General features: G+C 49.8%; 2 long non-coding RNA genes across 2 annotated transcripts; both read left to right on the top strand.

Moving 5' to 3' along the window:
- Positions 1-1536: 1536 nt before the first annotated feature.
- Positions 1537-2451, top strand: LOC138647128 (uncharacterized). The gene is made up of 3 exons (XR_011314894.1): positions 1537-1678; positions 2062-2156; positions 2229-2451. It is a non-coding gene; the product is annotated as an uncharacterized lncRNA (long non-coding RNA).
- Positions 2452-2971: 520 nt separating this feature from the next.
- Positions 2972-8681, top strand: LOC138647127 (uncharacterized). The gene is made up of 2 exons (XR_011314893.1): positions 2972-3376; positions 8517-8681. It is a non-coding gene; the product is annotated as an uncharacterized lncRNA (long non-coding RNA).
- Positions 8682-9852: the final 1171 nt, after the last annotated feature.

Genomic DNA, 9852 nt, shown 5'->3' with positions numbered 1-9852 from the left:
TAAGCTGTTGCCTGTATTCCCAGGTGCTGCATCTCCTGGAACGTGTGGTTTTGCCAGAGCTGCTGATTCAGTTAGCAACATTGGCTATTTCGGAGACTGTGGATGACCTGAACAGTCAGGTAATGCCATGTACAAGCTCTCGTGTCATTCTCTATGTATCTATGATATTTTTGGGTGAGTGACCAGATGTCTCCTGATTGTAGGCAACTCCAAGCATCACCTGGATTTCGGACACAACCGCCAGTCGTACAACACTGTTGCGCATATTCCCGATCACAGCAGGTGAGATGGAGGTCTGATTACTCGTGGTGTGGGGTGCAGGGCTGACAGCTCGTGGTGTGGGGTGCAGGGCCGACAGCTCGTGGTGTGGGGTGCAGGGCCGACAGCTCATGGTGTGGGGTGCAGGGCCGACAGCTCGTGGTGTGGGGTGCAGGGCTGACAGCTCGTGCTGTAGGGTGCAGGGCTGACAGCTCTTGGTGTGGGGTGCAGGGCTGACAGCTCGTGGTGTGGGGTGCAGGGCCGACAGCTCGTGGTGTGGGGTGCAGGGCCGACAGCTCGTGGTGTGGGGTGCAGGGCTGACAGCTCGTGCTGTAGGGTGCAGGGCTGACAGCTCTTGGTGTGGGGTGCAGGGCTGACAGCTCGTGGTGTGGGGTGCAGGGCCGACAGCTCGTGGTGTGAGGTGCAGGGCTGACAGCTCGTGGTGTGGGGTGCAGGGCTGACAGCTCGTGGTGTGGGGTGCAGGGCTGACAGCTCGTGGTGTGGGGTGCAGGGCTGACAGCTCGTGGTGTGGGGTGCAGGGCCGACAGCTCTTGGTGTGGGGCGGAGGTGTGTACGTTGTGCCTGAGCCTTAGACCCCAGCGTATGCTCCATACATGGCCAAATGGAGGATGGAAGCATATCTTTTTAGTGACAGGCCATGATCATGTGCCGCTTCGTACACCGGCTCCTGGCCTGTAACTTACATGCACCTCAATGGTTGGGAATGTATTAAAGGCACCGCAGGAAATAGCAATGGGCAGAAATCTCACAGTGACCCCACTTGTTAAAGTGAACCTGTCACGTCCGTTTGCCCCTGTAAGCTGCGGCCACCGCCTTTCAGGGCTTATATACAGTATTCTATAATGCTGCAGATAAGCCCCCTGTCCAACCTGAAATAGAAGAAAAACAAGTTTTATCATACTCACCCTGGGGCGGTCGGTTCCGATGGGTGTCTCAGGTCCAGGTCCGGCGCCTCCCATCTTCATGCGATGACGTCCTCCTCCTTGCTTTGTGTCGCGGCTCCTGCGCAGGCGTACTTATCTGCCCTGTTGAGGGCACAGTAAATTACAGCAGTGCGCAGGTGCCTGGAAAAGTCAGAGGCCCTGCGCCTGCAGTACATTGCTGTGCCCTCAACAGGGCAGATAAGTACGCCTGCGCAGGAGACGCGACACGAAGCAAGGAAGAGGACGTCATCGTATGAAGATGGGAGGCTCTGGTCCGCGATGCCCATCGAACGGGACAGCCCCTCCCCCCCCCCTCCCCCTCCCGGGTGAGTATAATCTTGTTTTTCTTCTATTTCAGGTTTGATCGGAGGCTTATCTACAGCATTACCGCTAGGTCTTCTGGGTTATTGCCGCAATGCATTACTGGCAACGCTAGCTGCCGGGAGCATCGGTAACGCTGCACGGGACGCCGGAAGGTAAGAATATTGCGATCTTTTTTTTATTATTATTTTTTTTTTTTCACCTGGGTTGTGTTGTGTATGCGTTTTCGCAGTGGACAACTGCTGCGAAGACGCATACACAACCTGTACACATAGCCTCGACGGGTCTGTCAAGAAAACAGGCCCAGTGCACACGTTTTCCACAATCTGCACAGGATCCGTCATTTCAATTTCTTGACGGATCCTGTGCAGATTTGGGAGACGGAAGTGTGAAAGAAGCCTTACAGGGCCAAAACGACGTGACAGGTTCCCTTTAACCCTCACTTAGCCAGAGTAGGTGCCCAGTTACATGCTGCGGTCAGGAGTGCTGGAATATTAGGGGCTCGTTGTTTCCTCATCCCCCGTCCCCCTTTTTGCAGACAGCTGGATTGCCTTCGGCAGCTGGTCATCGTCCTGTGTGAACGTTCACAGCTCCATGAACCTGTGGAATTCCCTTACGTGAATTTACAGTGAGGTGAGCGTCGCCCGGCCGGAGCCATCGTCTTCTTACCGAGCCGGCTGTATATCGCTGCTGTGTCTCCCTCAGGTTGTGAGCATCATTGAAGCTCGAGCCGCGGATCTGCTGACCCATAATTACTACGAGCTCCTGTATACTTAACATATTCATCGGCATAACTATCCGAAAGGTATCGGGGGTTTTACTCTTCTGATCTTATCTCTAGTAAGAGATTGTATTACAAATTCTGGAGCCGCTAATTTTAGTACTGTACATTCCTCCTGGACATTATGTGAAGCCCCTCCATTTGTCTTTGCACACAGAGGGGGGGGGGCACACTGGGGGGTCAGGTAGTTATCCGTCGTATTTGAGATTGCCCCTCTAGTGATCTCCATTCCTCTTTTGATTTCCGTCTCTGCTGAATGTCGTTGTCTCCTTCCTCAGCCGGCACCGTGATCTTTGTGTACAGGATGCATCTCAGCAGAGAGGTCCGAACCCTTAAAGGTCTTCAGAAGCAAGTGAATGCGTACCTGGTGTGTCTGACCTGTCTGCAGCTTATACGGCCCGAATACTCCGGGATTGTGCAGCCGGCGTCGGGGGCAGTGGGAAAGAAATGTATAGATACAGGGGTTTTCCTGTCCAGGGGTGGATCCTCGTCTCAGGCGTTCACGGTAAAATCTGTCAGTCAGCACAAGTGTATGCCATTTATTATTATAGCGCCATTTTTTTTAATTACAGCACCATTTTTTGCAGTACGCTATAATATGCCATTTACCAAACTCTTCATTAAGAGTCACAGAACCGGCGCAGCACACCCATATCCGTAACTTCAACCCTAAGACTTATATTGGGGTCCAAGCTGTGAACGAACTTTGTCTATGCGCTGGTCGGAGCTGTGGAAATGGCTGAGCTGGTCGTGCAATGCCATTTCTGTAAGTGGATGAGCTCCGGCCGATGTGTCTGTAACTCTGAACACTTGACATGTTCCCATCAGTGAGTGAGATAAGAAAGTCCCTTTTATTTACCCCACATAACCAGAGCAATTTATTTTGCACGATCCAGATTGATAAACTTCTCCGTCTAGAAACTTCTGTTATAAATTTTTATTCTTTGCAATCCAGTATACGTCTCACCAGTGGCCTCTGTCCGCCTTGTCTCCTTTGGTTTGGCAGCTGTATTCCTCCATCGATCACCTTCTGCAAGCGCTGGAAGAAAATAACAGTCAGCTAAACCGCGAGGTAAGAGCCGCAGTCATCGTCACACATGCGTGTGGTGTTCAGAGGGCTTGGTATATGCTCCAGTTATAGGCCTTGTCCTCCATTAGTCGCTGCACATTCTGCCGCCATACTTACCGGATGCCACAGGAGACCCCATTCTAAGTCTGTGCTGCCTGGTGCTGCTGGGATGATTGACATGTAAGGCCTCATACCCATTTGTGCGAGAAACAGACGAGTGCAATCCGATAAAAAATCAGATTGCACTCGGACCAATGTTATTCAATAGGGGACATCTCATTGGCGAGATTTTTCTCATCCTAAATAGGACTGATTTTTAAAAAATCGCATTATGCGAGTGCTCTCCGGTTTTTTTACGCACCAGTGTCCTTTGAAAAGCTGGTAATTCATGTGCGGTGTACAGGAAAATCACACTGACAGGTTAGAATAGAATAGATATCTATATACATAGAATATGTATGTGTGTATAAAAGCTGGTAATTCAATTGACGGCTTCTGCATAATCATTACAGAAGCTGACAGGATATGAGACGTGATTTACATACAGTGAACCATTGCATATCCGTTAGATTTTTATATGCCCCTCACTAATAATGTTAGTAGTGTGTGTGTGTAAAATTTTGGAGCTGTAGGTGTTAAATTAGGCTACTTTCACACTAGCGTCATACCGACGCATACTGTGAAATAGAAGCACTAGGGCAGCGGATGCAGTTTTTCAACGCATCCGCTCAGGGCTGCCACTAGAAATTTTGGGGCCCCATACTGGCAAAATTTTCGGGGCCCCCTTGAAACTCCGCCCAGGCTCCACCCCACGAACTGTCCACAGTCCCACCGCTCTCTCTTGGAAAATCTCCACTTCTCACCTATCATACATTAACAGTTCCCATCACCAGATCACACATATAGCCGGCAGCTTTTGTTTTGGCCAAAAGATTTTTTAAGCCGCCGCCACCACCACAACAAGGTAGACACTTTTGGCCGGGCCCTACTCTACTGTAACCTACTAAATATTTGTTAAAATATGCAATACAATTTAGGTGTATTTTTATTTATTTTTCAATTTTTAAAATGACCTATAATACTACATACAAGGAACAAATACCACAGCACTATGACCAGATGACATATTACCACCACAGTGATCGAATAATATAAAATACAAGGAACAAATACCGCTACACCATGACCAGACCACATATTACCACCAATGACTGAATACTACAATACTGATCAGTAATAAAAAAAAAAAACCACAATACTATCACCATCAGTGCCATTATGCACAGGAGATCTGTAATTAGTAAGCAGTGTCTGTGTACAGGTAATACAGTGATCACCGGTGACATTATACACAGGAGCTCTGTATATAATGTATAGGTAATACAGTGATCACTGGTGACATTGTACACAGGACCTCTGTATATAGTATACAGTGTATAGTGTCAGTGTATAGGTAACACTGACTCACCAGTGACGTCTCTAGGTGAAGTCCTTCATCTTTCATCCAGCACAGACCGCCATCACTTCATCCAGCCAGGACTCGTCTCTGCAGGAAATAAAACAGTTATCTCGAGTTCCGCTTGTAGAACACATTACTTAATTTTCCCAACTTCTACATTACACCACATGAAGAAGGCAACATAGTATCACTCTACACAGTAACAGGACCGCCCCCCCATTTAAAACAGTATACTCAAAAAATAAAATAAATACATCACTGCAATAATAATATCCCTTAATTAGCCCCTATGCTAATATTCGCCATCCTAGCCCCCGTGTGTCTCATTCCAGGCTCCAGCCATATGTTCTCCCATCCTGCCCTCATGAGTATCCATTCGGCCCCATATGATCTCCCCATCCTGCCCCATCTGTCTCCATCGTATCCATCCTGCCCCATCTGTCTCCAATCTTGCCCCATCTGTTTCCAATCCTGCCCCATCTGTGTCCAGCACTCTGCTCCATCTGTGTCCAGCACTCTGCCCCATCTCTGTCCAGCACTCTGACCCATCTCTGTCCAGCACTCTGACCCATCTCTGTCCAGCACTCTGACCCATCTCTGTCCAGCACTCTGACCCATCTCTGTCCAGCACTCTGCCCCATCTCTGTCCAGCACTCTGCCCCATCTCTGTCCAGCACTCTGCCCCATCTCTGTCCAGCACTCTGCCCCCTCTCTGTCCAGCACTCTGCCCCATCTCTGTCCAGCACTCTGCCCCATCTCTGTCCAGCACTCTGCCCCATCTCTGTCCAGCACTCTGCCCCACCTGTGTCCAATCCTGCCCCATCTCTGTCCAGCACTCTGCCCCATCTCTGTCCAGCACTCTGCCCCATCTCTGTCCAGCACTCTGCCCCCCATGTGTCCAGCTTTCTGCCCCCCATGTGTCCAGCTTTCTGCCCTCCCCCCGTGTCCAGCTTTCTGCCCCCCCTCCTGTGTCCAGCTTTCTGCCCCCCCGTGTCCAGCTTTCTGCCCCCCCCGTGTCCAGCTTTCTGCCCCCCCGTGTCCAGCTTTCTGCCCCCCCTGTGTCCAGCTTTCTGTTCCCTCTGTGTCCAGCTTTCTGCCCCCCCCTGTGTCCAGCTTTACTGTCCCCTGTGTCCAGCTTTACTGCCCCCTCTGTGTCCAGCTTTACTGCCCCCCCCTCTGTCCAGCTTTACTGCCCCCCTGTGTCCAGCGGCCTTCTGCCCCCCCTGTGTCCAGCCTTCTGTCCCCCCTGTGTCCAGCTTTACTGCCCCCCTGTGTCCAGCCTTCTGCCCCTCCTGTGTCCAGCTTTACTGCCCCCCTGTGTCCAGCGGACTTCTGCCCCCATGTCCAGCTTTACTGCCCCCTCTGTGTCCAGCTTTACTGCCCCCTCTGTGTCCAGCCTTCTGTCCCCCCTGTGTCCAGCTTTACTGCCCCCCTGTATCCAGCGGCCTTCTGCCCCCCTGTGTCCAGCTTTACTGCCCCCTGTGTCCAGCCTTCTGCCCCCCCTGTGTCCAGCTTTACTGCCCCCCTGTGTCCAGCCTTCTGCCCCCCGTGTCCAGCGGCCTTCTGCCCCCGTGTCCAGCGTTACTGCCCCCTCTGTGTCCAGCTTTACTGCCCCCTCTGTGTCCAGCCTTCTGCCCCCCCTGTGTCCAGCTTTACTGCCCCCCTGTGTCCAGCGGCCTTCTGCCCTCCTGTGTCCAGCTTTACTGCCCCCTCTGTGTCCAGCCTTCTGCCCCCCCTGTGTCCAGCTTTACTGCCCCCCTGTGTCCAGCGGCCTTCTGCCCCCCCTGTGTCCAGCTTTGCTGCCCCCCTGTGTCCAGCGGCCTTCTGCCCCCCCCTCCCCCCCCCTGGATCGCCGCTCTCAATAGAAAAAAAAAAAAGTTCTGCTTACCTGCTGCGCTCCTGATCTCTCCACGCAGCTGCACTGTGCACTCGCCGGCAACTGACAATGACGTCAGACGCCGGCGACCTGCACGCTGCGGCTGGCGGCTGTTAACTATTGACGTGCGGGCGCGGGCCCGCATGTCAATAGCGTACAGCTGTAGCGCCGGCCGCCGCTAAGGGCCCGGTTCAGCCTGCGGCTGCCGGTAGGGGCCCGGTGAGCAGGTAAGAGGGAGCCCGATGCGGGCCCCCTCTGCTCACCGGGCCCCATACGCCAGTCACGGCTGTAATGTCCTGATGGCGGCCCTGCATCCGCTGCCCCATTGTAATGTTCGGGGAGGAGGGGGCAGAGTTCCGGCCGTGCATGCGCGGTCGGAAATGGCGCACACGACGCACAAAAAAATGTTACATGTAACTTTTTTGTGCCAACGCATCCGTCGCACGACTGATGCGACGTGTGGCAATGTGTCGCTAATGCGAGCCTCTGGAGAAAAAAACGCATCCTGCGGGCAACTTTGCAGGATGCGTTTTTTTCTCCAAAACGACGCATTGCGACGTGCGTTGTACGATGCTAGTGTGAAAGCAGCCTTAAAGGATTAATACACACAACAGTATCTCGGACCTGCCTGTTGTGTTCCTTGGTCTTCATGATGCTCTCTGTGCTTCAAACAGAACCCTGAGACTCTCACAGAGCAGGTGCATTTATACGGAGACTTGATTACACACAGGTGGATTATATTTATCATTATTAGGCATTTAGGACAACATTGGATCATTCAGAGATCCACCATGAACTTCTGCACTGAAAGTAAAGGGGCCGAATAATATTGCACACCCCACTTTTCGAATTTCCAGAAAATTTTTTAATAACCAATAAATTTCGTTCAGCTTCACAATTGTGTTCCACTTGTTGTTGATTCTTCACAAAAAATTAGCATTTGGTATCTTTATGTTTGAAGCATGATATGTGGGAAAAGGTTGAAAAGTTCCAGGGGGCCGAATACTATCGCAGGGCACTATATATATATATATATATATATATATATATATATATATATATATATATATATATATATATATATATATATATATATATATATATATATATATATACACACACACACACACACACACACACACACACACACACACACACACACACACTACTATGTGTATATATATATATATACACACACACACACACACACACACACACACACACACACACACACACACACACACACACTACTATGTGTATATTTCTATTCTATCTATTGTATTGTAACCTGTCAGTGTGATTTTACTGTAGGCGCACAGGAATTGCCGGCTGTTCTATCTATCTATCACATATATATATATATATTTATATATATATATATGTGTGTATTTTGATAAATATTTAGTATTAAAACGATGTGTAAATGACAGAGAACTGCTGTATGTAAAAGCTCATGTTCAAATCACATTGCATACAGATGTTGCGATAAAAAATCGCATTGACCTCGCATGACACTCGCATATGTTTCTTTCTTTTTTTCTGTCCGGAAATCGGACCTTTTTTTTTTATCGCAAATGGGTCTGAAGCCTAAGGATGAGAACCGGCAAAGCCAAAGCTTGTCCTCCGCATGCGCCTGGACTCCCTGACTGTTTATGGTGAGAATTCACATCACATGACCGTCGTGACTAATGGTGATGTCATTCATGTTGACGTAATGCCACACTCAGAAACTGTGAGGGATTAGAGCCATGGCAGCCGGGCTCAGACCATGTGTGCACCATTAATATCTTCCTCCATTTCCTTTACAGCTGCGGGAGAAGCTCCGTGACAAACTGAACTACTACTTTCAGAAGTTGGGAGACTCCAGATCGCATCTGCTCCGTTGGAGAAGCAAGCGCTACTATGTGCTCCATGGTTTTCTCCTTTATATCTGTATTTAGTCATTTTTGTATAATAAAATTTTATATTTTCTATGTTTTTGCGATACTGAGTCGCTGGTTTCTCGGTAATGAGCTGTGTCCTCAGCGTTAGATAATTTACATCAAGTTTATGGCTTATATTAATTCATTCATTAAACCACTAGTAGACTCCGCCCCTCCCGCTAAGCCCTTCCCACATTTTAGAACTGTGTCATAAAGGTGGGCCCAGCTAGCGGAGCATAAGTAATGGCTCTTTGTAGCTGCTTGCAAGCAGTGAATTGAAACATCCCCGTTCTTGCATTTTCACAACTGCCACAATATAAACACGTAGAGGAGCTGCGGAGACACCATCACGTGTTTCTCAACGCAGGCAGTGAATAGCCAGGCCTTTCCCCAGGAAGGAACAACCAAGGGAAGGGCGGCATCCAATAAAGGAAAACATCCAATAAAGGAAAACCACCTATGCCAAGCATGGTATCCATCCACAGAGAGCTGTTTCGGGGTTTTTGCCCCTCATCAGTGTGGAGTAGGAAACTGGCTATCAGGAGCAGTGCCTAGTAGAAAGTCTATAAAGGCAGGGATGATTGACCTCGTGGAGACCAAAACATCCAACACCGCGGAGACACCATCACGTGTTTCTCAACGCAGTGATCCAGAACACTGCCCCCAAATATGCAAATGCATGTAGAGGAGCTGCGGAGACACCATCACGTGTTTCTCAACGCAGGCAGTGAATAGCCAGGCCTTTCCCCAGGAAGGAACAACCAAGGGAAGGGCAGCATCCAATAAAGGAAAACATCCAATAAAGGAAAACCACCTATGCCAAGCATGGTATCCATCCACAGACAGCTGTTTTGGGTGTTCTTGCCCCTCATCAGTGTGGAGTAGGAAACTGGCTATCAGGAGCAGTGCCTAGTAGAAAACCACCTATGCCAAGCATGGTATCCAGCTGTCTGTGGATGGATACCATGCTTGGCATAGGTGGTTTTCCTTTATTGGATGTTTTCCTTTATTGGATGCTGCCCTTCACTTGGTTGTTCCTTCCTGGGGAAAGGCCTGGCTATTCACTGCCTGCGTTGAGAAACACGTGATGGTGTCTCCGCAGCTCCTCTACATGCATTTGCATATTTGGGGGCAGTGTTCTGGATCACTGCGTTGAGAAACACGTGATGGTGTCTCCGCGGTGTTGGATGTTTTGGTCTCCACAAGATCAATCATCCGTGCC

The sequence above is a fragment of the Ranitomeya imitator genome, chromosome 8 (genome assembly GCF_032444005.1).
Source record: "Ranitomeya imitator isolate aRanImi1 chromosome 8, aRanImi1.pri, whole genome shotgun sequence".
NCBI classification, from domain to species: domain Eukaryota; kingdom Metazoa; phylum Chordata; class Amphibia; order Anura; family Dendrobatidae; genus Ranitomeya; species Ranitomeya imitator.
Note: the sequence above shows the minus strand (reverse complement) of the source record. Positions and strands in the feature narration are given on the sequence as shown.